Source organism: Tympanuchus pallidicinctus, unplaced genomic scaffold (genome assembly GCF_026119805.1).
Source record: "Tympanuchus pallidicinctus isolate F22 unplaced genomic scaffold, pur_lepc_1.0 scaffold26, whole genome shotgun sequence".
Taxonomy (NCBI): domain Eukaryota; kingdom Metazoa; phylum Chordata; class Aves; order Galliformes; family Phasianidae; genus Tympanuchus; species Tympanuchus pallidicinctus.
The window spans coordinates 13,269,140-13,297,092 of record NW_026294743.1 but is presented as its reverse complement, the minus strand read 5'-3'; the positions used below and the strand labels follow the sequence as shown (position 1 = coordinate 13,297,092).

Sequence of the window (27,953 nt, the reverse complement as noted above, 5' to 3'; positions counted from 1 at the left end):
TTTGTTCCTGTTTTTGAAGACAAGATAGTGAGAAACTTTGGCTCCTCCTGGAGGTATTCAAGGCCAGACTGGATGGGCTCTGGGCAACTTGGTCTAGTTGATGGCAACCTTGCCAATAGCAGGGAGTTGGAACAGATGATCTTTAAGGTCTCTTCCAACTCAAGCTATTCTGTGAAAAACAGAGGTGTCCTCTTGCTGTCATGGATAACCCAGTGATGTATCTGATGCCAGTGGGAGTTTTGGTGCTTGTTTTGGGAGGCAGTGACTAGACCACACTTAAGCTAGTGAGAAGCTTTTTCTGTCCTCTGGAAGTGCCCCTTTGTTCTCTACTCCACGTTTCCACCTGTAGAATCATAGAATGGCCTGGGTTGAAAAGGATGAACAGTGATCACCTAGCTTCAACTCCTGCTATGTGCAGGGTCACCAACCAGCAGACCAGGCTGCCCAGAGCCACATCCAGCCTGGCCTTGAATGCCTGCAGGGATGGGGCATCCACAGCCTCCTTGGGCAACCTGTGCCAGTGCCTCACCACCCTCTGGGTGAAAAACTGCCTCCTAATATCCAACGTAAACCACCCCTGTCTCAGTTTAAAACCACTCCCCCTTATGCTATCACTATCCATCCTTGTAAACAGCTCTTTCCCCTCCTGTTCATAAGCTCCCTTCAAATATTGGCAGGCCACAATGAGGTCTCACCAGAGCCTTCTCTTCTCCAAGCTAAACAAGCCCAGTTCCCTCAACCTTTTTTCATAGGAGAGCTGCTCCAGCCCTCTGCTCATCTCAGTGCCTCTCCTCTGGACCAAGAGCTCCATCTCTCTCTTGTTCTGGGGGCCCCAGGCCTGGACGCAGCGCTGCAGATGGGGCCTCACAAGAGCTGAGCAGAGGGGGACAATCACCTCCCTCTCCTGCTGGCCGCCCCTTTTTCATGCAGCCCAGAACACAGTTGGCCAGAGTTGGCTGCAAGTGCACACTGCTGGCTCACATCCAGCAGGAGAGAAATTCAAACAGGCTTCACAGGAGTTCAGACAAGGCACACTTTTGGGTGAGGGTGAGGATCCACTCCTTTGAGCTCTGGTATTTGGGCAAAGACTTCTGTTCTCAAGCGATGCTCTGGCTAATGGTGCTCATTGTTGAGTCAGAAACAGGACAAATGGGGTGGGCTGATGTATCCTGGCTGTGCTCGTAGCTAGACGTATGGTACACTCTGCTTTGAATTTCAGAGTGAAGGAATAACCTCTCTAGCTTGGGAAAAAAAAAACAAAAACAAAAAAAACAAAAACACTATAACTAAATCCTCTATTGTTGCCTTTCCAAAGGGGATTAAATGAGACAATAACCAATAAAAAATACACAGAGTTTATGAGTCTGTCTTCAACTGGAGTTTAAACAAAGAGGTCTGGGCTTTTAAAGTGCCTCCTCAAATGTGCAGCTCTCTGGGAATGTCTTCTCCCAGAACTTGCCTGGCATCGCAACAGAGAGTGCTTTTTCCCTGGATACAGTGGCCAGGGAAGTGAGGCATATGATGAGGTGGCAGTGACAAGCGGCTCCGTCCCCCTGTGTCTCTGTGTGTGGCCAGCACTGCTAGCGGGTTAGAAGCCCATGCACCAAACAGCTTGGGCATCCTGGCCTACTGTGCTTTGCGTTGATGGGATGGATATCCCATCTTCACTTTGGGGTGCTGAAGCAGGGAGCTGAGCTGCTTTGCATTCATTGCCACCCTGCTTTACATATTGCAGTGCATGGGACAAGTGGACATTTGTGTTGTGTCTATGGCCCTCCCAATTGTAGACTTCCTGAGATCAGAGGGAGTAAAGCCCTGCCAAGTATAAGACTTTCTAGCATCTAGTAGTGACTAATAAACATGAACTGCAAATGTGGTGGTGTAAGTGTACCTGTTGCCTTGGATCTTTTCTAGTATTAATTACTGATGATTGCTGATTGTGGTAATGCACCTTTTCTTTTCTCCTTGATGCAGAGATGCCAGACCAGTTAAAGAAAAAAAGAAAGGCAAACTTCTGTTGGAACCCCAATTTTGAGCTGCAAATTTACAAGTGCAGAATGATACTATTTGCCTACTGTATGCTTTTAAACATGTATTTCTACAGCCACAAATACCAGATCATAATATTTTAAATAAGAAAAACCCTCACATCTGGGGAAAATGAAAAAATGGAGCCCTAGCAATGCACAAACTAGGGTTTGTATGGAACTCAGATGTTTTTGGGAGCCAATAGATATAAAGATCAGTGTTCATGTGATGAAGTTCAAATTCAGTATTCCCACTGTTTGTGTTTTAGACAGAAGCAGAAACTCTGCAGTCTGACACTATCTGGCATCAGCTCAAACTTCAATAATTTGACATCTCTCTGTTTACATCAGTATCCCAGGGCAAAGCAGCTCCCTATGATGTACTTTTCACTCCAAATTCATATCTTAGTTTTTTCATGCCTATGATAATGACTAAAGTAGCTGATTAGCAAAGGCAATCCTCTTTCTCTTTTCCCTGGCCCTTATTCTTTCTTGACTATACTTTGTTTTCTCTCCTGTTTGATTTTACAGTAGTACTGCATCAAATGTTACTCATAATCTTTTGTCCTCAGCATTTCAAATGCCTTTCACAGAGACAGTCTATGAAGTGCCCCTATACCTCTGCAGGTGTGAAATTCTGACCACACTGTGGTTTCATTTGCAATGTGGTTTGAGCTCTAGCAGTCTTCTGCTCTGTGTTTTCCCACTGCACAGATTTCTGGGGAGAGTTAGGAGTGAGAAGGATGTATACAAGAGAACTATCTGAAATATGCTGCTTTTCTCATCCTCCATTCTCACTATCACCCCAACCTCTGTTCATGCACGCTCCTTATATGCAAAATTAGCTAAAGGAATTAAGCATAGTATAACACAGCTTGTGAATTATTAAACCAACCTTTTATTAATGTTAAGTCTTTCTCTTACTATGCAAATATCTGGAAAATATTCTGTAGATACACCACAAATTGCTTTATAATTTTTTATTTGTGTTACTCTGTTCCCTTCCCCTAGATCCACAAGAATATTGTTCAAATCCTAATTCTATGGTGTGTCTCTCCAGAATAAAATATAATGTTCAGTTATGCATTCCATTTGCAAAGTTCTGGATGCATCACCTTGCATTACATAAATTAAACAATATGTTTTAAAGAAGAAACAGAAAGAAAGGATATGACGTATAAAAGTAATGGAAGAAAAGCCTCTGTTTAAAGTCAGAGGGTGTAAAGTAAATCAAACAGAAGTCAACTGTCTTAAAAATGGAATAAAGACATGGCTTAGGTGATGCCATGCTATTAAAACCTTCCACCAAGATAAGTTCAGGAGTAGTCTCAGGTAGCTGTTGTGAAGATTTTATTACATACATGTTTTTTATACCCATTCCATACACCTGCAGAGGTATATGGGCATTTCATAGACTTATAGAATGGCTTGGATTGGAAGGGACCCCAAGGATCATCAAGTTCCAAACCCCCTGCCACAGCCCAACCACTAGATCAAGTACTAGATCAGATTGTCCAGGGCCCCATCCAACCTGGCCTTAAATATCTTCAGGGATGGAACTTCCATAGCCTCCCTGGGTAACCTGTTCCAGCACCTCACCACTCCCTCAGTAAAAAAAACCTTCCCCTACATCTAATCTAAATCTCCCCTCTTTAGTTTAAAGCTATTCTCCCTTGTCCTGTCACAATCTGCCCTTGTAAAAGGCTGATTTCCTTCATGTTTATGAACTCCCTTAAATACTGGAAGGCCATAATGAGGTCTCCCTGCAGCCTTTTCTTTCCTGGTTCCTTCATCCTGTCTTCACAGAAGAGATGCTCCAGCTCTCCGATCATTTTCATAGCCTTCTTCTGGACCGTCTCCAATAGCTCCGCATCCTTCCTGTGTTGGGGGCTCCAGACCTGGATGCAGTACTCCAACTGAGGCCTCGCAAGGGCAGAGTAGAAGGGGATAGTCACCTGCCTGTCCCTGCTGGCCACCCCTCTTCTGATGGAGCCCAGGATACCACTGGCCTTCTGGGCTGCAAGCACAAACCGCTGGCACATGTTCAGTTTTTCATCAACCGGGCTCCTATGTCATTTTCAGCAGGACCGCTCCCAAGGAATTCTCCGTTTGTGTACATGACCCAGGAGCAAAACCTTGCACTTTGCTTTGTTGAACCTCATTAGGTCCACAAGGTCCCACCTTTCGAGTTTGTCAAGGTCCCTCTGGATGGCTTTCCTTCCTCTTGTTGTATCAACCACATTGCTCAGCTTGCTGTCATCAGAGGTGTGTTCCACTTTGCTCTGTAAGTCCCTTAAAATTTTGCCTCTGGAAGGCTTTCTTTATTGTGGGCTCTAACAACTGTTACTGCACTGATTGCTCCTTGAGGTTTCTCTCCAGCAAGAAAACCTGAATAAGACTGTGGCTTCTCCTTCTGTTTAGATTTGTAAAAGCATAATTATTGTGAATTGTTTTCCCCTTACTCTGAGTTGGTGCTTTGATGCAGCACCTGCTTTGAAGCTGAATGAGTGAATCCTTTTGTCATTCAGCATAGTGAAATCTCCCTGATGGCACTGCCCAAAATATGCTGTGTTCTCTCAGAAGCCTCTTCAGCTTTCTTGTGGCACTTTTTGTTGTGAGTTACAAGAGCCTGGTGGGTTTGGCACTCCTTGCTGTGGGAGTTGCTGAGGCCAGGACTGGGGCTTCCTCTTGGGTAATGAAGAGACCTGATGAAAGCCCTATGTTGAGCACTGAGGCTCTGAAGTCTGCTAATTGAGGCAAGGCAAACACAGGGCATTAATTAGCTTTAAATTCAGAGTGTAAAAATGTCTTCAAAGTGAGCCTGAGCACAAAAAAAGATGTTTGTTCTTCAGTGCAGATGCCTTGAACGTTACTGACATTGGGTGAACAATGTCTGGAGAGTTAGAAGCTAGGGAGAACGAGTACTTCCTTCTCCCCTGGGACACAACCAAAGTATCAACACCCCTTGGTGTTTTTCCACAGAGGGTCTTTGCCAGCCAGGTTTGCTAGAAAGAGCATTTCAAGCATTCTTCCTCAGCACATCTCCTTTTTTTCAGGAAAGTGCAGTGATTCTTTCCTCGACACCTCACCCAGTGCTCTTGGCAAAACTGTCAAATGCATCATTGCAATGGGAGGCTCCTCATCTCAGCTGCAGCAGTAAGAACTGGCTGGGAAGTGGGGGCCAATCCTCAGAGGACCTGTTGCAGAGTATTCTCAGGGGAAATCCTTTGACTCTGGAGCTTTTTTGCTCTGGCAAGCTCCCTTCGCCTGTTTGGATGCAATGAGAGTTCAAGACACATAGCTTTTGTTTGGTTATCCTGGAGGGAACTCTTTGCTTTTCATTTAGCTGAAATGCTGGGTGGTAGAGAGGAGAGTGCTTCAGGCTGCACTGGTGTTTGCCTTGTGTGAGGGTGCCTTTTGGTAGCCCTATGACTTCTGAGCTGGGTGTTCACACCACAGGAGTGGTATAGACAAGCAGAGGTTTAGGTACTTGAAGGAAATGTAACATTTCCCCACTCTCTATTTGTAGATGGGAATCAGATATTCTTACTTGTATTTTCACCCCAGTTTCCTCCCAGTGGTTTCCAGTGCTTTTTCCTTCACCAATACTCATCTATTTTGTGCTTCTCCTCTCTGGATCTTCTGCCACAGTGTCACATGGCCTTTACTCACCTCAAGAACTTTCAGGCTGTTAGGAAAGAAAAGTAGTTGGAAGATTGATTGCTGTACAGGAAACCACAGAAGTCCTTACAGGAAGAATTATATGAGTGCAAGGAAAATAATGGCAAGAAAATGTGCAGTCTGGAACACTATAAAAATGGTGATGGGGAGGACAACTTTGACTGATAGAAAGTTTGATTATTTGTATAATATTCCTGCATGAAGTGGTGCTTGTAGAAGGCTAGTTGTAGAATAGCCCTGAGAAGACAATATACAATGTTTCTTTATTCATGGATCTGAGAGAGACCTTGGTTTTTGAAAATGCTTTTAAATGATGGCATACGAAGAGTGAGAAAATGCACAAACCGGAATACAGTGTAGCATCAACTCTGATGACTTTTTCAAAATCAAATGTGTCATATTCTAGATTATTTCAGTATGTCTTATAGGATGTGATACAAATAAAACATGTACTCAGCATAGAAAGCACAACAAAGTGATCTGATATGTTAACACAATCTCACCAGCCTGGCATGTTGGAACAAACAAGGAAGAAGTATGATTTCAGGAACATCACAAGAAAATTCATAGAATGGCTTGGTTTGAAAGGGGTCTTAAGGACCAGCATGTGACAGATAAGAAAACAGGAAGACAACCTTGCACTTGGCCTTGTTGAATCTCATCAAGTCTATGCGGACCTACTTCTTAAACTCCCAGTCCCTTCTGCCTGCCTGCCTTCTGTTGTATCAGCTGCATCATTCTGTTGAATAGTCCAGCCTTCAAAACCATTTCTTTCCAGTTTAGAGACAAAATGTGATGCGGGACCATGTCAAAGGCCTTGTACAAGTCCAGGTAGACAACATCAGTTGCTTCACATGACAGCCATGACTTAGCAGATATGAGGGAGAGCAGCTTGGCAACCATGTCAGCCAGTTCCTTCAGGACTCTGGGATGCATGTCATCCAGCTCCATAGACTTGTACACATTCAGCCTCATAAGGTGGTCTCAGACTTGCTCTTCTCTTGCAGAAGGAGGTGCTCTGCTCCCCAACTCCCACCCAAAGCTTTAGGGTTGGAAGAGAACTGGGAAGCCTAAGAGATATTGAAGGCTGAAGCAAAGAACTTGAGTACTTCAACTTTCTCCATGTCTGTTGTAGTCAGTTCTTCCTTTCCATTTACTGGAAACCACTAAACCACTGAAGATTTGCTGTCCCATGAAGGCTGCTCTTCAAAACTGAGGAGTAGCAGGAGTTCTAGAATCTGAGATATTTATTTTCTTTCAAACTCCTTAAGTTTCTGGAGAAAAACTTCAGGGGATCATCAACCCTGAACACTGAAGACCTTTTGAAATAGCAGGGGATCTTTCACTAACTTAGTTTCACTTCTAGCACCACTCCTTCAATCAAAAAATCAGATAACTGTGTGCAGTAATTATCCCTTCCTCTATGTAATAGCTGGGTGATTTCTAACAAACTCACAAGCTGCTGTAAGTACAATCATGTTTCCCTGAGCTTCACTATGGTTTTATTGGCAATTTGGATTAAAATCACAGTTCCCTCTGAATCAAGTGGGTTATCCCAGTGTGCTAAATCTTCATAAAAAAACAAACAAACAAACAAAAAAAAAAAACCAAAAAAACCAAAAAAAAACAAAAAAACCAAAAAAACCAAACCAAAACAAAACACCAGAAATAATAGAAGAGTAGAAAGAGACTAAATGACACCCAAGAAAGGTGTGAAGGTGCATCATGCATTTTGTAAAACTGACTTAGGGAAAAGATAAGCAGCCATAACAGTGTAAAGGGAAGTCAAGTCATTAAAAGGGATTGCAGGTTATGTGGTATAAATGCCTATAATCAGGCTTTGAAAGTGTGCTGAATACAACTCTCCTGACAGAACGGAATCTATGGGCATGTTTTCAAATAGGTTGTGGTTTGCTTAAGTCTTCCCATGAATATGTGTCTAGGAAGTTATGTTAGGTGTCTCCATGCCACTGTAATTGTTTTCTCCTCTTGCCATGCCTCTTTGGTCAGATCTTCTGGAGATGATGTCTCTTGGAAAGGCTGGGATTCCCAGTTTGGCCATACACAAGCACCAAGAAAACTGTGGATGCTATGGTATCCCCATGCCAAGCAGTGATAAGCGGCCTTAACTGGTCAAGTTATCTCCCCAAGGCATTTTTAATTGCTCTAATTATCTGTGATCTCTCCTGGATGAGGATCGTAACCTTTGACATGCTCCAGTATCCTGGCTCAATTCAAACTCGGGTAACTGCACTCTCCCTTTTTTGCAAGCTCACTTGGTAGAAGTGTATTCCTCTTCAGGAGCTTATTATTTACTTCAAATCTTAAATTGATGCCTCATGTATTAAAGCAGCTGCAGAATTTCATCTTATTGGAAAAAGAATGATTTCTGTGCATAAAATCCACCATAACGATTCCAATTTGCAAAGGGAATGAGTGTTACTCATTCCAACAGCAGCATATGTGTACAGCATCTATTATCCAGGAACCTCATGAAGCTCAAGAGCAAAGTTCCTGCAGAGGAACAACCCTCTGTGTAACAGTACAGGCTGCAGGCCAACCAGCTGGAAAGCAGCTTGCCAGAAAAGGACCTGAGATCCTGATGAACACCAAGTTGAGCAGGAGCCAGCAATGAGCCCTTGGAGCAAAGAAGGCTAACAATGTCCTAGGCTGCATTAGGAGGAGTGTTGCCAGCAGGTCAAAAAGGAAGATCCTTCTCTTGTACTCAGTGCTGGTGAGGCCACAGCTTGTCTGCTGTGTCTATTTCTGGGAGGCATGGATGTATTGGAAAAAGAGTTCAGTAAAAGCGGGAACAAAGATGACAAAGAAACTGGAGCCCCTCTTCCATGAGGAGAGGCAGTGAGAGCTGGGACTGTTCAGCCTGCAGAAGAGAAGGCTTTTCATCAATATGTACAAAATACCTGAAGAGTGCAAAGAATAGAGAGCCAGGCTGTTTTTAATGGCTCTTTTTTTCTATCGAGCGTGATAGAACACTAATACAGGCTGTTGATCTCCTTGGAGATCTCCCAAAGCCACTCGAACATGGGCCCAGGCAGCTGCTGTTGGGTGGCCCTGATGCAGCCAGGGTTGGGCTTGATGGACCCTGAGCCAGCCTCGGTAGTTTTGTGATTTAGGATAAATTCTGTTTCTTAATATTTTTCTGATGTACTTTGAAACAAAACCATGTGAAGAATGTATGTGGACCTATCTAAGAGTGCAGTTTGACACAGAATTTTTTTGCCTCTCCAGGTAAGATTTGCCAAATATACTTTTCAGTCTTGACTCAACGGTCTTCAATTGCATGAGAGCAACAAGAATACAAGCCAAATACCTTAGTGTGGAAGTTTGGCTGGCCTCTTCATCATGCACAATATAGCAGAGACTGCAATAGTCTATTCAGCCTTTGATAGAAGAATGAGTCCTGTGGTCTGTCCATTATCTTCATCGCCTCTGCCTGAGCATGTCTGATTGTTCTTGGTGGTTGTAATGCCATAATAGGATGGAAAGTATCATGATAATAGCAGGGTAGAAAAGTCTTTGGCTGCAGTAAATGAGAATAAGCCCAAACACAGCAGCTGCAGAAATGAAGGAAAAGAGCTGCTTACCTTTGGAAAGCCTCAAGTAGGCAGGGATCTCCAACAACAGATACCCTCATTTCCCCTGCCAACCCTTAAATGAGGCCTGGGCAGGGGTGAATCCTGGCTCCACCCCTTCCAGTCACTCAGATGCACTGCGTGCACCTGAGCTCCCGAGTTGGCCCTGCCTTCCCACCAGGTGCTCAAGCACTGTTTCAGGCCATGGCTTAGCATTTCCACTGCAGTGGCTTATTCAGTCACCTAAGTGTTTATTAATACTGTACAAGACTGCTGGCTTTGATGTACTGGCCTTCCTCCTATTTATAGCCCCTCTTGGCTGTGCATGGGTCCTTGTCTATATGGCCACTAGCTTTGATCTCAAGAGCAGAAGTTTTGTGAGGATATTCCATATAGACCCAATGCATCTTGTAGTCTCTGTAATTTTGCAGGCAAAAACAAGAAGGCAGCTGAATCACAGACCCTTGAAGACCACCAGAGCTGTTCCAGCCCTCTTTGGATAAGGTTTGAAGGGAGTCATCTGAGACTTTACTACCTGTTTGTATACCACCAAAGCAAGGAAAATACCTTTGTTCTCAGCTTGGATGCAGTGAAGGCAAATGCTTTCTGGTTTCGTCATTCTTTCCCAAATTAAAATGCTTTCAGAACTCCACTGGACAGATGGAGCTCTGCACACATGGTTTTCCATGAATATTGCATTAATCCATATTCTGTGTTATAAATTACAATCAATCCATTCTTGTGCTAACCACGCTGCAGCTGCTCCCAGATGAAAAGCCTTTTGAACTCTGCCAGACGAAATATTCCGAGTCTCATTCCAAGGTGCATGTCATTGTGGTTCTCAGGCTCTCATATGTGCTTAATTTAGAATATTTATCAATGTATACATTCTGCTGATGGCCAAGTGGGTGCCAGTGCTTACAGTGATGTTGTCTGCAAACTAACAAAAAGCTGAAGTTGTTTCAGGAAGTGGTAATATATTGATTTCAGCTTCAGTACAGCTAATCTGTAATCTAATTTGCAGTAAATCTTTCAAAACCCAGTGAATTCACTGTGTGATAAATTAAAAGAAAAGTATCAGCTGTGAAGTTTCAGGATGGATCTGGACTTCCTCAGGGTTTGTGGTCTCCAGATCCAGGACATGTCTTTTTTTCTGTTGTGAAGACAGGAACTATTTGTAAGTGTGGGCACAAGAACTGAGATGCAAGTTTTCTTCTGCTTCTCATATAGTCTGATTGTGCCTTGGCTTGTTAGAAGAAAAGAGCAGCCTTGCCCTTTAGGTGTATATTTCACAGAATGGAGGAAGTTTATAGCGGTTGTTTGAATCGGATATCTGACTTTTATTTTTTACTTTCTTTTTCTATCTTAATATTGGTGTCGTGGATTATGTTCAAATTCTGTAAACTAATGAAGAAACACACTGATGACATAATGTGGGAATTCACTTCAGTGAATGTGCGGTGTTATGTGATTCATACTGAATCTGCTTTCATGTTGACTGAAACAGAAATGTATGATTTGTTCACTCTGTGAGTTAAGGACCTTCACATTTAGTGCTAAAGGCTGAGTACCCTGAGCACCCTACCTTTCCAGTTTCAGGCCACTCCCTGGAATTGTCTGAACTCTAAATTATTCTGTAAAGAAGTTATTAATATCTTAACTATAGTTGCTTGGTAGTGAAGTTGTTCAGATTGTACCAGATTTGAAAACTAAGCTTCAGTTATGTCTTGCCAGTAGCTCTTATTTCTCAAAAAATGGGACTGTAGAATAGTTTTCTTCTTTTTAAGGGAATGTGTGTATTTTAAAAGAAGCAAGTTTGGGGATTTATAGGGATCGAAACCCAAATATTTTCTCTCCCTTTCCTCCTTGTCTTGAAATTGCTGTGTCGGCAGAATTTTTGGGATACGTGCATGAATACATAATATTCATCCAAAAATTTGCAAATTGGAAATTTCCTGACCAAATCCTTACACAGTGTTTTTTTCTGGGAGGTATCATTGCCCGTTATTAGCCACTGAAACACTGGGGGGCAAACTGGAACACTGGAACAGGCTGCCCAGGGAGGTTGTGGAGTCTCCTTCTCTGGAGATGTTCAAGACCTGCCTGGACACCTACCTGTGCGACCTGCTGTAGGGAACCTGCTTTGGCAGGGGGTTGGACTCGATGATCTCTGGAGGTCCCTTCCAACCCCTACAGTTCTGTGATTCTGTGATTCTGTGAAATGCTGAGCAGTTCCCATGGCTGCTCCATGTTGGTTGTCCTCCTCCTCCTCCTCTCCCTTGAATGGAAGGAAAATGGGTGAGGATTGTGGTGATGGAGGCGCCTGGTGCTCATAAAAAAAAATAAGTGCAAGATGCCCTGCCTGTTTCACTGCTTGAATTCCTGCAGCTGCTCCCAAGAAGGACATAGCCTGTTTGATCTGAAATGCTGAGACAACTAGCGTTTTATATTCACACATCATCTAGGCCATTGTTTTTATTACTCACAAGGGATAATTGCATCCAGAAATTTCCAAATGAAATGTTATATTGGGCAAAACAACATCTCACTGACATTTCAATTATATGAGTTATTTTCTAGCATAGATCAGCAATAAACTCCCCTGAAGAGTGAATTAAATAGGAAGCAAGAAAGCAGAGATGGGGCAGTTGCCAAGCGTCAGTATGTCTAGCACCTGCATTTCTGTCCATGCCCTCACTCCTCTTGTCTTTATGCCTACTGCAGTCAGCCAGTGAAATCCAGTGGTGCCCATAGGCAGCAGGCACACACGGAGGAGGGCTCTTTCTGCAGGTGCGAGCTACCTGGGACTGGGGTCTCGAATGCGGGAGTCCTTGGTTTCTGCCTTGGTGAAGTCTACCAGGCGAAGCTGATGAGGTCGGAGTGGAAACACGGTCATCCTGGCTTTCAAAGGATTTTGGTCAGCGCTTGGGAGGGCGCGCAAATGGCCGGTAAGCGCCTCTCCGGTGGCAGGCTCTGGGCAGCAGCCCGCAGCTGAGCTGGGGCGCCCATGCTCCTGCAAACCCAAAGCCGTACCACCAGAGGGAGCAGGAAGGAGCTGCCTCGCACAGATGGAGCAAAAGCTGTTTTTCCATTGTTGCCTTAGCCAACGTGCCAAACAAGCGAAAGCGCTAGCATAAATTTCCCTTATCCTACCATAAAAATGCTTTTATTGGTAATAGCTTATTTCACGCACTGAACTTACATTTTTTTCTGGGAAAAGAAACAACCCACTAAGAGAATTTTCTGAGAGTCATTTTGGAAAAAATAGGCCTCCAAGCACTTCCTAATGCACAGCCAGGCTGAAATAAAGGTCCCAGCTGACCATTCCCCATGAAGTCCTTGCTGGGATTTTCACATTTCAGTATGTAGAGTTCCATCTATACTCTTTGATAAAGATCAGGAACAAACTCTTCTAACGGGTTTGTTCAACATCAGGCAAGAGAGCCAGGGCTGTATTAAGTACAGGCAAACTGATTAACTTCTAGGTCCACTTCCCCTTTCCCTGTGGTTCGTCTCAAATTAGCCTCTGATATCTCAGTGTGAGATTAATCCAGTGTGATGAAGTTGAAGTGGTAATGGTTCTTTTTGATAGCACAATGTTTTCTCTACGACTGTTGTAGACAATAAAGTCAGAATGCCAAGCTGCTTATAGGAAACAGATTTTTCTGGTTCCTAAACAAATGCCCTGTTCATGTATGGATACAGAAAGAACAAATTAACTGCTCTAAGATAAAGTTTTTTAGTCAAGATGTATCTATATGTTTTTGATCTAAAATATTATTTCAGAGGCCCAAACCTTAATTTCCGTGCTTGCAGCTGCAGGCTGTACACAGCTACTCAGTGCTGCCAACCTGGTTGGGATTCTGCCACATCCTTGCAGTGCCCAGGTAAGGCGTTCCTTTGTGGCACTTGGTCCTGCAGGTGGTTTTGGGCATGTGGCTGGTTTTTTGTCCTGTTTGGCTATAAATTCCTGCCTGAAGCAGAAGCTAGTGCTTCACATGCCTCAGGTACACTCAGACAGCACCAGTAGTGTAACTTAAAGAAGGGCTTGGGATGCTTCTGCATAGTAGTAGACTCTCCACCTGGCTCACAGGGGCTTGGTGTGAACTAACTACTTCATCCCTGCTGGATGTTCACAGCCATATGTAAACAGGGGCTGGTGAAGTTTACATTAACAGTTGTTGATTGCTGCATGATCAGCAACATGTCTTCTTCCTGAAACCACACCAGCATATTGCTGGAAGTTTTGGACAAATCTGTTACTAGCATCAATGACTGTGCTCAGTAAATCTGGAGCTTTGGGCTAAGCAAGAGCTGTGCGTGTGTTACGTACTGTACAGCTGCCCTCTGTGGCTGCAGGGAGCTGTGAGGAGATGGGTCTGCAGAAATGGACATCTCCTTACCAGCAGCAAATGCTCATATATCACAGTTTAAGAGAGCAAGTAAGCCCCACCCCTAGATCCCTTGCTAGGTTTTTTCAGCTACAGTCTTGATGGTATAAACCACACACCAAGCAACGTATGGAAGAGAGACCTGGAACACCGGGGTCTGTGCTTTGTAATTATTCCTGTAATTAATACTCATCATCACTTGAGTATTATTGTCTGAGGTTTTTCCCCCTAGGCTCATGAATTTCTTTAAACCACTGAGCACATTTGTGTCTTGTTTAATGTTCTTGGCTCTACAAACAACTGTGGTGTGGCTAACTGAAGTACAGTCACTGTTGCTCTAATGTTACAGCATTGGCGATTAGAAAGGATTTGTTCCTGAACACCTTCATAAATAGAAGAACGAATATACCTGATATCTTTTATTCTAACCAAGAAAAAATCATTCTAGCTTAGCATCTGATCAGAAAAATAAACAACTGAAACAGACCAAGATTTATCAAGGGCAGGGAAAAAGGGAAAAAAAATCCCTTCTTTTTTTTTTAGTGAACTGCAGTATCAAACCTCTGAGCCTTAGATAAAACATTTAGGAAAGAAATAGCCACTATAACTAATGTGCTATTAGTTCTGCACTAATGTTACTAATTAGGCTGTCAGTTCAATGTGAAAAAATGAATAAAGCACTGCAGTGTGCAGCTTTGTATTAGTCAGTCTTTTTCTGCTCTTGAGCAAACTTGTTCTGCATGCCAGAGGTGAAAGCATTAGTTGAATACAGAACCTGTTTATAAATCTGGCACAGCTTGCATCTTGACGGGTGCCACTGCTGTTCATTTGCACCTTTCTGCTGTCCAAAATTAACCTCGCATAGCTTGAAATTCTGCATGAAATGAAAGATGGGTTCTGGTTTCAGCTGGGCTGCTCTGGCCTGAATTAAATATGCTAAACTTTTGCTGTACCTCAAGATCCTTACCTGACCATCCAGGCAACTGGGGATCAAGCTAAATGGTTCTGCTCATTAAATGACATTCTGAAGGGAGATAGGAAGCTTGTCGGGGCTTTCAGTAGGTTATCAAGTGATGCTTTTCTCTACAACTAATTGTGGCAGAGCAATGGGGCAAGGCTGTGCTGGGGCATCAGTGGAGAATTTTGGAGGGACGAGAGCAGCATTCTTGCCATGCTCTTTGAACTTCTAGACAGCCTCAGCTGCATGGGAAACCACAGCTGAATTCCTCATGTCAATGTCTTCATTTTGGTTATTGTTTGAAGGAATCTCCTTACATCCAGTTTCCAATCAAAACATCATGTACTTGCTAAAATCTGAGCTCCAGTATGAGTATGTTGCACTACAGGGACTGAAGTCTACCAATCATGTAACATAGATAGCCTTTGAAAAACAAATCCTTAATCAAAGTTACACTCCATTTGTTTTTCAAATTTCCATTTTCCCTTTAAGTGGCTGTTTCATTGCTATGAGAAGCATTAAGAGCTATTAATGTTTTTCTTCTTGTGGCTCTTTTAAAACTGAGCTTCCTTTGTTACTAATATCCTGGCAGTGGATATTCTCACTTATCTGCCCTATGCTCACAGGTTTGATCCAAGATTACCTGGTTTAGTTTCTTCATGCAGAAATGTATGTATTGTTTTTTTTAACTATTTGAATGTTTTCATTGTAAAGTGCCATTTCTTTCTCATTCTATTGTTCTAATTATATATTAAGTTAACTTAAGGCAGATAAATTCTTCCTTTATGTATTTTTGTCAGCCTGAAGTTAATTTAATATTAACACATAAAAATAACAGGGAGGTTAAATGAAATAATAGATGAAGCTATGCTGTAACTCTTTTATACCCAGCTACTGAAAGAAGGTATAAGAAAGCTGCGAAATGTAAGCAGTCCAGTTTCAGCCTGAGAAGGTGTGAGAAACAACTACTTGTTCTAAGAAGATACACTGTGCATTGATTTCTACACAGGTGCTGCCTTTGGTCAAAAAAAGGGCTGAAAGAGAGGATGTCCTCTGAGCATTTAGCTCAGGTAGGACTCAGATAGGAAAATCACTGCTGCAAATTACCTCTAAGGTGCATGGTTTTGTTTTGTTTTTGTTTGTGAAATAGCTTTTCTGTTTGAATGCTTCTTCTTTGCACTAGAGCATCACCATCTCAAGTAGGAGAATCTCCAGGATTGTCAGGTAATTGTTTGGAAGCCTGGTAAGAAAAATGTTTTCATTCCACCATGGACTTCTTCTGAAGCAAAAAAATACTTGTGGAAAAGATGGACTTCTCCAACACTTAAACTCCTGGACATGTCAGTGACGGTTTGTGCTGAAGTGATTACTGAAACATACTCAAAGCATGTTATCAAAATGTTTTGACTAAAAACAAAAATAAAAATCTACAGCCAGTTCTGATGAAAGACTATTTCAAGGCAGGACTTCACAGACACACAAGCTTTAGACTTTAGAAAATGGGAAAGAATTTGATATTCTCATTTTTCCCCAGTAAGGACTTTTAAAGAAATTTATCATTGCTGCCTATCAGCATGTTCATCTAGTCAACAAGGCAGGAAGGGAGCTATCTGTAGAAAGAGCTCCACTTTGACTGTTTCTGGATTTGCCCATTCCTTCTCAATATTATGTTTTTGCAGGCAGCTCTGCCTGCTTCTCCTCTCCTTCAGCATTCACAGCTCCAGTAACCTCTCTCCTGTAACTTGGTCTCAGGGTCTGTGGCCTGCAGATACAGATGTGTTCAGTTCGTTGTCATCTTCATGCTCTTTTCAGTGATCCAAATGCCAGTCATCCCAAATGACTTTATACACCGTTAGACAAGTTTCTTATGCAAGATTGTGCCAAATTCCCATGACAAATCACTGTAGAAGCATGTTTTTTTGTCCTTTCCCCCTTTTTTTTAATGTATGTTTAAGCACTTCTGAAGCATCACCCAGGTCGCTATTACCTCATGCATGATCCACATTTTCTGGTCTGTATCATTTGGTTTTTGTGGTGTAAGAAAGCCAGCTAATGCTAGATGAGTGCTGTGTGTAAACAAAGACCTCCAGGTCTTGTAGCTTTGTGTCTGCTTTCTTGTCTATCATTTATCATCGTTAGTGTGTGTCTGCTAACAAGGAACTATTCAACCAAATCACAGGAGGGTCTGCCTAATTTGCCACCAGATTCATGAGGAGGAAAAGGATGGAACAGAGATGAATAATCTTAAGGAGTGAGAAGTAAACAGAGGCTTTTAATTGTAATTCCTGGCTGTCATCATCCTAATTGGCAATGGATCTACTTGATGCCTCAGTTCAGAGATTGTGAATAGTGCTGCTCTGTGTTTGTCATGGTGATTGATGTATTTCTTGGTAATAACCTGGTAGAATGTACAAAGCTGTATAATAAATCTATAGAGCACGCTGCCCTAGGACAATTCAGTGACACTTAACCCAATTATATGAATGGTAGTGTCTTCCGTCTGGACTGAAAAGTCAGTCTGATTACATGTTAGGGGTGTCTGCTGAACCAGAATATCCAAGGAACTAGATAGAAACAATAGTCCTATGAATCTACACTGAATTTAAGAACAATTATTTTGTTTTTTTTCTCTGCTCATTTTGAATTGTTCCTCATGGAAGCCAGCTTTTGCTACACAATCCACAAGGCAGCAGGAATGGAGGGACAATGGAATTGCAGCTAAGTGAAGCATATTTTTTCTGCAGTCTCTCCGATGCTTTCCTGGAACTGGTAAGAGAAATGGTGTATATGCCACAGAATGCAAGATGTGCTTGTACTCATGTTACATGCACAGTGGTTATGGAGGGCAGCTCTTAAAGCCACTCAGTGAAATCACATTAATTTTAGTGGGCTTTTGACCAGCCTTAGCTGAAGCCCATGCCTTTGAGGAATGCGGTAGCTACACTTTAATTTCACTTTTAAATAATTCCCAGCGTTCATTTCTTATATTACAGCATCCTTTCTCAGAAGTAATTTCTCATGCCATATTACCTGGGAGATGACTGCAGTAGCAGAAGCAGATGAAAGAGAGCATTATCCTATGTCCGTCTTCCTAAGAAAGCATTTCTTCAGTTGACCTAGTCTTGAGGAATAGTTCAACTCTAGATTACAGTGCTTGTGGAACAGAGCAATCTTAATTTATGTGGCAGGTCATGCTAAGATACTATGCAATATCTGATTTTTTTTTTACTTATTCATTAAACAGTTGGATGTTGAGTTAAATATATAATCAAAGAGTATTACAAGGTCAAATAGCTAATTCTCTCTCAGACAGTACAAGGTACTTGGCATTAATGAGCTGCACCTCACCAGGCTTTTATGGGATAAACTTCATTTTGAGAAATTTATTGCTCTGAAATGTCCGGCCAAGTGATGCTGAATATTAGTTGTAGTAAGAAGAATTGAAGAATGATCACTGAGAAGAGATTGCCAACAAATTCTTCTCTTTTGGCGTGGCCTGTAAGTTACAGAAATGTAGGATTCTAATGGGACTTTCACACCCAGACACAGACTGTAATTCCAAGCCTTATTAATGAAAGTTAGGATTTGCAGAGAAGCATGGTTAGAGCCATGGAACTCTCAGTGTTTAAGATTTGTATTCTGAGTACAAAACAGCTGGTAACACTCAACTCCTGTATGTTTCAGTGTATAGTTGATATCTGTATCCTCCATTTCCAGACACTAGAAAAATTGGGTACTGTAGATCACACAATCTATCCATAGGGAAGTCGAATACAGACTTTGAGTGAAGTCACCGTGCTTAACTTTTGCATTAAACTGTTTCTCGTTGCATTTAAGGAATGCACGTGCATTGTCTTTTTGGTCACTCAGGGATAATTGCTGAATTTTCTCTGCTTTTGGTAAAAAAAAAAATTTTTCTCTGCTTTTGGTTGGACCTTCTGGAGACTGGAGATGATACTGCTGGTGGAACAGCGCATTTGGGGAGCAGAGTTAAGCTTGTTGTGACTGTTTTCCTATGAACCATAGGCATGCTGATTTTAAGCTATGTATCTCTGATGGAAATAGAAGAAAAGCCGTTTTTGCTTCCTGCTTTGGAAGGAGGTATGCTGTGTGCAGCTGTGGGTGGTGGTGTTGATATGCAGTCTCCAGTACACAGTCTGTACTTTGAGTGCATTAGGGCAGAAATAAGTTCCTGAATTTAGCTGCTGCTAACTCCAAGACCCTGTTTGATCAGTTATTGTTCAGCAAAGCTGAGTTAGTAGACTTGACTCACATTTTTTAAGACCAGTGTCTCATTTCAAATTATTTGAAACACAGCCTCCCTTCCTCCACTTTAAACTCCAAAGCTGCAAGATAATTGCTTCTTAATTGTTCTTTGATCTTTGCTGAATTCAGTCTGGCTTACTCTTGCTGTCACTTCTCACAGGGATGGTGCAAAGTGTGATTTGTCTGTGCATCCTACACAGAAGAAAAGGAGCTTATATGGTTTTGCTTATAATTTCTTTAGTCCTATTAAATGAATTAGCTAAAACTGAGAATTCAGCAATGAGGCATACTGAAAATCTTGTTCTCTGGCAAATCCATCGCTTGCTGTGTCACCTGGTATTATTTTGTCTTCCCTTATCAACTAGTTGTGTTTTTTTTAATATAGAGAGAATGTTGTAGTCTGAGAGACCTATTTCATGTGTACTACAGCAGAACTCAGTTTAAGATGGAGGGGATAAAAATAGTTGAGAAGACTTTCCACGTTTAATATGAAAGTTTTCATTTGTTGAAGTCTAATAAGAAAACAATTTTTTTCTGTGAATTTGGTGAATGACTACAAAGGTTCCAGACAGCACTCTCAACTTTCATTGTGCATGTTTCTGACTTTCTCTTTGTGTATTCTGAGATTTTATGCAAAATTCACTTGAAAAGACTTGGATTCAGAACAATAATAATAATTTAACAAATCTTAGCATGCAATAAAACAGCATATTTATTTGAAATACCTCAGTGTCAACACATTTTACAAGGAATACTTGCACAAAGTATTCCCTGCACAAGAAGTAGAGGCAATACTTAGAGGTGGAAATCCTGGTGTCTTTTAGCGCAGGAGACTATCAAGAGCTTTACCAGGAGTCTCATTTCAAGGGCTGTTTGTTCCCTGTGAGCCACAAGCTGTTCTCTTGGCTTAAGGACAAAACAGTGTATAGCGCTTCTTTCTGTTGCTGCTATTTCACTGCAGCATTCCTGGATATTAATGTTCTTCCCTCATTCATTTAGGTTCTCTTTCTATTTATGGAACAAAATGGACAAGCTGAATCTTCTGTTTGTCTGGTGGTGGCCGCTGGAATATTTAAGCTCATGGAGGGAAGGTTTAGAGTGGATGTCAGGGAGAAGTTCTTCACAGAGAGAGTGATGAGGTGCTGGAACAGGTTGCCCAGAGAGGCTGTGGATACTCCATCCCTGGAGGTTTTCAAGACCAGGTTGGACAGGGTCCTGGACAACCTGATCTAGTGCCAGATCAGGAGGTGGAAGGTCCTGCCTGTGACAGGGTGTTTGGAATTTGATGATCCTTGTGGTCCCTTCCAACCCATTCTATGACTCTAAGATATATCAGCAAGCTGATGATACCATTGCTGTGTACTGATGAGTATAGCTAGCCACAGCTTTTTATAGCTTGGATGGGAACATTTTACAGAATCACAGAATCACAGAAACGCCAAGGTTGGAAAAGATCTGCAAGATCATCCAGTCCAACCATCCACCTATCACTAATAGATCTCACTAAACAATATCCCTCAGCACAAAATCCCAACATTCCTTGAACACCTGCAGGGTCAGTGACTCCACCACCTTCCTGGTGCCCTGTGCCCAGTGCCTGACCACTCTTTCAGAAAAGTTCATAACATCCAGCCTAACTCTTCCCTAAGGTGGCTTGAAGCCATTCCCTCTGGTTCTATCATTGTTACACGAGAGAAGAGACAGACCCCCAGCTCACTGCAACCTCCCTTCAGGTAGTTATAGAGAGCGATAAGGTCTCCCCTGAGCCTTATATATATAACCTTCCCTGGCACTGAGGTCAGGCTAACAGGCCTGTAGTTCCCCGGATCCTCCTTACAACCCTTCCTGTAGATGGGAGTCATGCTGGCAAGCCTACAGTCTTCTGGGACCTCACCAGTCAACAAAGAGCACTGATAGATAATGGCGAGCAGTTTGGCTATTGCCTCCACCAGTTCCCTCAGCACTCTTGGGTGAAAGCCATCCTGCCCCATGGACTTGGGCAGTCCAGCTGGAGTATAATAACTGTTTTGGTGAATCTCTAGGTGCCATTATGAACTTTCTTAACTCCTTTTCTTGTTTCCAGAGCATTTAGTTTTAAGTCTCTCATATGATGTTTTCTCATTACGATGTAAAGAATCACAAGCAAATGAAAATTAGAGTAATATTGAAAAAAAAAAAAAAAAAAAAGAGAATAGGATACAAAAATCTATGATTTTCTGCTCAGAGAATTTCATTTTTATTAAGTTAATGAAAAGCTTAGTAGTGCACTCTTCAGCTGGTAAAATATATCTTGAGATAGTGGAATTAGCACCGTTAGCACCTGAAATCTCCAACGGCAATACACAGATACATACTTTTATGTCTATGAAACAGATTGGCAGTATCACCTAAGTGCAGCTAAAGTAGAGCAACTAATGAAATAATAACACATGGGAGTAAATAAAATGCTGTTCAACAGGTGAAGAAATGCTTTAAGTTAAGTATGAAATCTGTGTATAGTTCAAATAATGTTCGTGTTCTGTCGCAGGCCCATCAAAGTGAGAGTTAGGTCTGCCTCTGTATACTTAATATGGCCTGGTGCCTTTCCAACAAATATTTTATTATGGGAACTCTCCCAGTGATTTTGGAATGTGAGCAGCATTTTGGACCTCCTTATGGATTTGAAAGTGATTTTTTTTTTCTCTGAAACCATTGAACAGAGACAAATGTGCAGAGAAGTGGAAGAATGAAAAAGTTCAGTCCCATTTTTAGGCTGTTAAAGGCAAATACAAACATTTCTGTGCAGACCCTCCCCTCCCACCTGATATTAAGACACAGCTAAAATATTTTGCTAAAAACTGTGGACTGTGGTTAGAGCTCTGGCAGAAGATTTTCCTTTTATGCCTGCTGCAACTGTTTTGTTACAGAGAATGCTGTTTCTATCTCTTCTGCACAGGTAGTTGGGCAAACCTGCAGTCAGAGCTCTGCTTGTCCTTGCTTAAATAAAAAAGCTGGGAGGATGAACTCAAGTCTTCTGCACTGTACCCTGATACTGAGCTATTCTGAAATGATGCCATGCAAAACTTTGTTTCCTTCTCTTATGGGAGAAAAATATCATTCCAAGCCTTGAGAGTTGCTATAAAATAAAACGGCTGGTGGATGCCTTACTGGTGATGGGAACAGATGAGGATTTCAGTCCTGGTTCCTAAATGATCCTCCTTACTGCAGTATTTGACCTTCCTGCACATCTCCCTAAACTAGCATTGTAGATGCCTATTTCACACATGGGAATATGGAAGGAAATCTGTTGCAGAGCTGGGATTTCATTCCTCTCCATACAAGCACCTCATCCAGTGCAATACTCCCAGGATCTTTGTTCTGATGACTGTGTATTTCCTGTACACAGCCAAAACTGTTACTGATTCATCCAACATTTCCTTAGGTTGTCATCTATCTCTGCAAGTTTTATGTGCAATTTTTCCATTGATATGGATAGGAATAAGAATAAGAACCCAACTTAATTGCCTGAATACAGAGTAAATTTTATGAAATATTCTCCTTGACATTGCTGGCTTTTCTTTTTTTCTTTTCTTTTTTTGCTGGTTTTCTTTCTTTTTTTTTTTTTTTTAAATTCAGCTATTAGTTGTATTCTGAAAACAAAGACTTTTGTTTTTAATTTTCTTTTTCTTAGCTTGAAACAAAACAGCTTTACAGTTACCACGAATAGCTCCTAAGACTTATGGAAAATTAGCAAGGTTATAAAACCTACAGAGTGTGTGTGTGGTTTGCTGTTACAGCTGCACTTTTAAGAAAAAGTAATATACGCACTTGTCCTCCTTATAAAAGCATCTATAAATTAACACTCTTTGAAACATTTCTGATGTGTAGCACAATTTTTATGTATTACAGCCGAAATGTGGTTCCTCTATTTGTAACACTTCAGTCCACTTAAAATGTCATGCTAAGATCCAAGGGGTCTCCATTCTGGTCCTTTCCTTGGCATTTTCTGACCATGTCTTTTTCTTTCACAGGGATGAGATACGGGATGGCTGTGAGGTGTGGAGGACACGAGCGTGGGATTTCCTGTGTGTGGCAAGTGGACATATGAAGCTATGTTCCACAGGACTTCCTGCAGGACCTCGTCCTGGCTCTCATCCACCCATGCCTCCACAAAGGTTGTGCCTGAGAAGACCCATGAGGTAGCAGTGAGTGTGACTGTGGCTGGAGTACCACATCCTGCCCACCTCCCCATCGGTTGCTGGCCATTGTGCCTTTGTCAGCTGCTGGGTGCGTTGGGTGGGCTGGTGCCTGCATTGGGAGGGCCTGCTGACACCTGTGCTCCTGTCTGCTCCAAGTGCTGGCACAACCATTTCTCTGCTGTCCTACAACTTCGAGGGTGTGCTTCAGAAACATGGGGCAAAGTTCTTTCTTGCAGCAATTAGAGTGAAGAGGAGAAACTTAAAGCAAATGAGAAGGATTGAAGTTAGCTCTGCTTCCCAGGAGTCTTTCTTAAACTCTCTCTTTCTATAATACAAGTCAAAATACTACTGATTCTACTAAATCTTCAATTTTCTTGCTTTTTGTGTATCGACACCAGGACAAAGCAATTACAGCCCCTGGAAACACACGAGTGAAGCGAGTGAGGCAGAGATATTAGCACTGCTGTAGTCCTTCCCCGCCTTGTCCTCTGCCTTTATTAATCTGCATGTGTAAATAAAACTGAAATTAAACTCTTAATTTATCACCATGTTGTGGTGACAGCATGCCGGACCGTAATACTTTACAAACACGTAGCACTACATTAACATCAGAAACAGATTCTTCCCCTGAGAGAGGGGAAGATTTCAAAGAATGCAGAAGGATACCACAGGGCTGTAATCCGTCTTGTTGCGCAGAAAACAACCAATTGTTGAAACCCTCAGAGAGGGAGGTGGGCCCAGAGATCTGCACAACACATGTAGGCTGTGACTTTTCCGCCATTAAGAATGAAGATGGGAAATTTTGAAAGAAAGAAGCTTGGGGGGGGGGAAATAAAGCCACCCAAAAAACCAAAAAAACAAAAAAAACCCCAAAGAAAACCACCCCAAAAACAAAATAACAGCAAAAGAAACAAAAAAAAAAAAAAAAAAAAAAAAAAACAACATGGTAAAAGGGAGAAGATACTGTATGGTAATAACTCAGTGTGACTGCCCAGAGAAGTGCACTACTCTGAGGACCATCCCTCTGTATGCAGGCAGTCTCTGCTACAACAGGGTGAACCTCTGCCCACATCCCTGTGCTGTCTTCACCTCTGCCATCTGTAGTTGTAGGGGACTGAGCTGCCCCTCTTCTCTCTGTGGGATGCTAGCTGATAGGCTGAGATCCACCACGGCCAACTGAGTGGACATCCTGTGGTCCTGAATTAGCTCAGCACTTAAATACATGCTTAAGGGGTTCTCTGAATTGTGTGCTGTGTGCTTTGCTGGCTCCCTCCACATCTCCTGGCTCCCTGAGTGCTTGGCTTCACCCTTGCTTTACTGTTTAGGATGCTCCCGCTGTCCAAGGCTCGGCCCCTCTCCATCTCCACAGCACTCAGGAGTGCCTCACAAAGTAGGTCGTTTTGGTGCTATTTTGTGTGAGAGCTGTGCTCGTTCTGCCCACACCCAGCCTTGCAGGTAGGAGCACATTCTGTCCAGCCAAGAGCCTCACAGAGCATGGTCCCTACTGGCATGTCTGGCAGCTGCCCCTCCTTGCTGCACAGTCTGCAGAGATTTAAGTGATTTAAAACCCTACCTCTGAGAGTTTTGGTGGGAATAAGCTACAGATCTCCTGAGCCACTTCATTGTTAAATAAAGTTTCCACCCTCAGACATCTAGGATCTCTTCAAAATGTTCTCCTCACTCCTGTATTCAACTTCAGATTACAAAACTCTCAACAGTGTTTTGATTCCTACAGGGGCGAGTTTATTTGCTCAGTCCTGCTCTACTCCGTCAAAGAGACCTCACTGAGAGAAATCAGAGGGCCCCATTCATCAGGGAGGAAATCCTGCTTGCAGTAGCAATGCTGTGCAAGAAAATGCAAACCTGCCAAGCTTTACTTACCTTAGCCCAGTGTGTGGTGAGGCATGCTGATAGATGCATGGTTCCAACATGTTTTGGAGACTGGCCAGGGAAAACTCATCAACTGGAAGGAGCAGGACATGCACGCCCCTGCCACCGTGTGGTTCATGGATTCCAAGCCCCTTGGAGTGGCACAAGAGTGGGAGCAAAGAAAGTGTGCAAAGCAGCCGTGAGTGAAGTACATGCAGCTGGAGGCATCTCTCAGGGGAAGAGGAAAATGGGAGAGCTGTGAGCAATGATTAGCTGTAGCCATTAAACTCAGAAAGCAGTGACGTAATTTTGGGAGTGTGATTGTACCATCTGAACTATCCTAGAAGAAAGTCAAGTGCTGTGAAAATAACACCATATGTTCAGAGAGCCTGATCTGGAGGTTTCCAAACCACAGGGCTGGATTTTGCTGGGATACTTTGCAGATGCAACTCATAGGGTGTCAGACCCTGAGAACCTGTCCTTTGCATCCCTTCTTGGGGCAGCCATGCCAAAACCTCTCTGGAACCACGTGGTCTGGCAGACAGGTGGATGCCATGGAGTGTTTTCTGCAGGAGCCCACACGACTTATGCCGGACTGTTGTGCCACTGTGCCACCACGCATCTGGATGGGATCCCATGACTTCCCCCAGCAGAACCTGGATTCGTGTTGTGGAGGAGTTGAACCAGCAGGCTGACACTGCCCACTGCCTTGCAAATCAAAAAAACCACCCCGATACCCCTTTAAAAGTTGTATTTCAGGCCTCCATAAAGAAGCCTATAAGGAAGTCTGAATTAACAGGATCATTTTGTTTGGAGATTTTCCTCCAGGACTGAGGCTGTATGTATGGGACAGACTCAGAGCTTTGGCATTTGTGTTAAGATCAGCTTACAATTTGATATTTTTGATCAAGTAGTGCTGGGGGGCAGATGTATACATCTGGGTGCCACAGCTGGGCACTCAGCTGTGCAGTGCTGCCACTTTGAAATGGGGGAGCAGAGGGAAAAGCATGCCTGCTGCCGCTGTGAAAATTAATATTTCTGCAATTCACCTGCAAGAAGCATACCCCATCAAGTGCTGCATTTGAGAAATAAGTATTTCTCCCTTCTAGGCTTGGAAAGAAAGGACCTCATTGAAAGGAAAGAAAAGAAATCCTGGTGATTCAGCTGAGTGGAGTGCAATGTACTCAGAGAAAATAAGAAAGGAATGAAAGTGTTAGCAGAGACTTGGTTATGGCAGTGGAGGGGTATTAGCCAAGTCAAAATGGGTTGTCAAACTAGGCTCTTGTTTGTATAACCTCCCATGTTCCTTGCTCTGAGTCAACATCGAGCCATCTGGGATGGGGGAAGGGAATAACTTTTTTGCTTAGAAAAAATAAAAACACGCAAAAATCAGTTAAATTTATGTTTCTCTTTTAACGGAAGAAGTGTTGAAAAGGAAAACATACCTTTTGGAGTGAAGCATTTGTTTTTGTTCTTTATAAGTACTTGTTTGAGTTCATGTTTGTTAAATGGCTTGTAGTTATTTAATCATGGGGATTTCCTTTGCTAACATAAAAATAGGTGTGATTGAAAAATTCATAGCAGGAAAACAAAACTGCCTTTCACCCACTTGGACTTGTTTGATTTGATGAGATATTTGTAAGCCTCTGTAAGCACATGTGGCTTATAAGCATGTTTCTTTCAGAAAGGAACACAGCTTTCAGACACAGCTTTCTCAAGAAGACACATGAAGGCTGAAGGAATAAATAATGGCACAAACCACGAGTCCACCCAAGACTAAGTTCCCAAGTGCTCCCTGACAATGGAAACTCAAAACAGTTGAATAAGAAAGGCAGAACTACTTGGCTAGCAAAGGTGGATTTTGAACAGCAAATGTAATTTCATTTTCTGACCTGCCTCCTCACGTATGCAAATTCAGTATCATATAGTTAAGACCCCTTGGCTTTGCTAGGTGCAGCACACACGCATTTAAAATGGTAGGAACCTCTTGTCAGTCTACATTTTTGTGAAAATAATGGTACTGTGTTTTGTGCCACATGCCATGAGGAGAGGGATTTCGATTGGCTTGGGATAACTTTGGGTCAGGTCTTGCTTATGCCTTGTGCTATGGGGGTGACATATCTGAGAGAAACTTCCATGGCTCTGTCCCCACTGCTCCATAAGGGAGCATGAAACACAGCACAGCTAGTTCACATGTGATTATGCTGATGAATATAGAGACAAGAGGAGGAGGAGAAAAAAGAAGGTGCAAATGCCAGGATGGAGAACTGACTTCAGCCCTCCAGTGTCACCATGGCATTTTCAGAGTCAGGGGTTACCATGTAGTCCTCTGCAGCATAGCTGGCTGAAGTCTTGCACTGAAAAAGCATCTGCTGGTGTCTGCAAATAACATCTTTACATGCCTGTTGATGTCATCCAATTATCCACCAGAAATTTTCCCTAGAAATCACTCTGCCATTGGAGCTGAGTAATTTTGAATAATAAATCCAGTCGGTGACAGAGCCCTAACATTTTGTTTTGCTATCATGCATGTGGACAGATTTGTTAACTTGCAGAATTCAGTACATCATAATCAGTTTCTGGGTCATTGAAGAGACTTGGCAAACTTTTACTGTGCTTCATAATGTGGGTTTTTGGGGAGGTTTGTTTTTGTTTCAAGTGAAACCAGAGAGAGAGCCTTGTATTTGTGTGTGTTGAAATATGATTTATTTCTTCTGTTTTCAGAAGTTATCTTTGTTTTTGCTACCCACATGGAAAAGAGGAGCTGGTGTAACTCTCTGATCATAAAACAAAAAAAGAAAAAAACAATTATGGAAAAGAAACGTTCAAAGACACTGTTTGCCATTCATTTAATTTTAATTTCATTTAATTCAAATTGTACTGAGTTGTAAGCAACATGTCCTATCTAATTCTGACCCACTAATAAAAAATGTTTACTCAGTAAGGGTTAATTTTCTCTCGTGCACAAGGATCTAATTCATTTAAATCCC

General features: G+C 42.4%; 1 long non-coding RNA gene across 1 annotated transcript in view; it reads left to right on the top strand.

The window, feature by feature from the left end:
• The window catches only part of LOC128084403 (uncharacterized), a 39,267-nt gene extending 12,273 nt beyond the window's left edge, over window positions 1–26,994 (top strand). Inside the window, exons 2-3 of the long non-coding RNA XR_008208519.1 lie at window positions 22,927–23,100; window positions 24,830–26,994. This is a non-coding gene — a long non-coding RNA (uncharacterized LOC128084403). The remainder of the gene's footprint in view (window positions 1–22,926; window positions 23,101–24,829) is intronic.
• The last annotated feature ends 959 nt before the right edge of the window (window positions 26,995–27,953 follow it).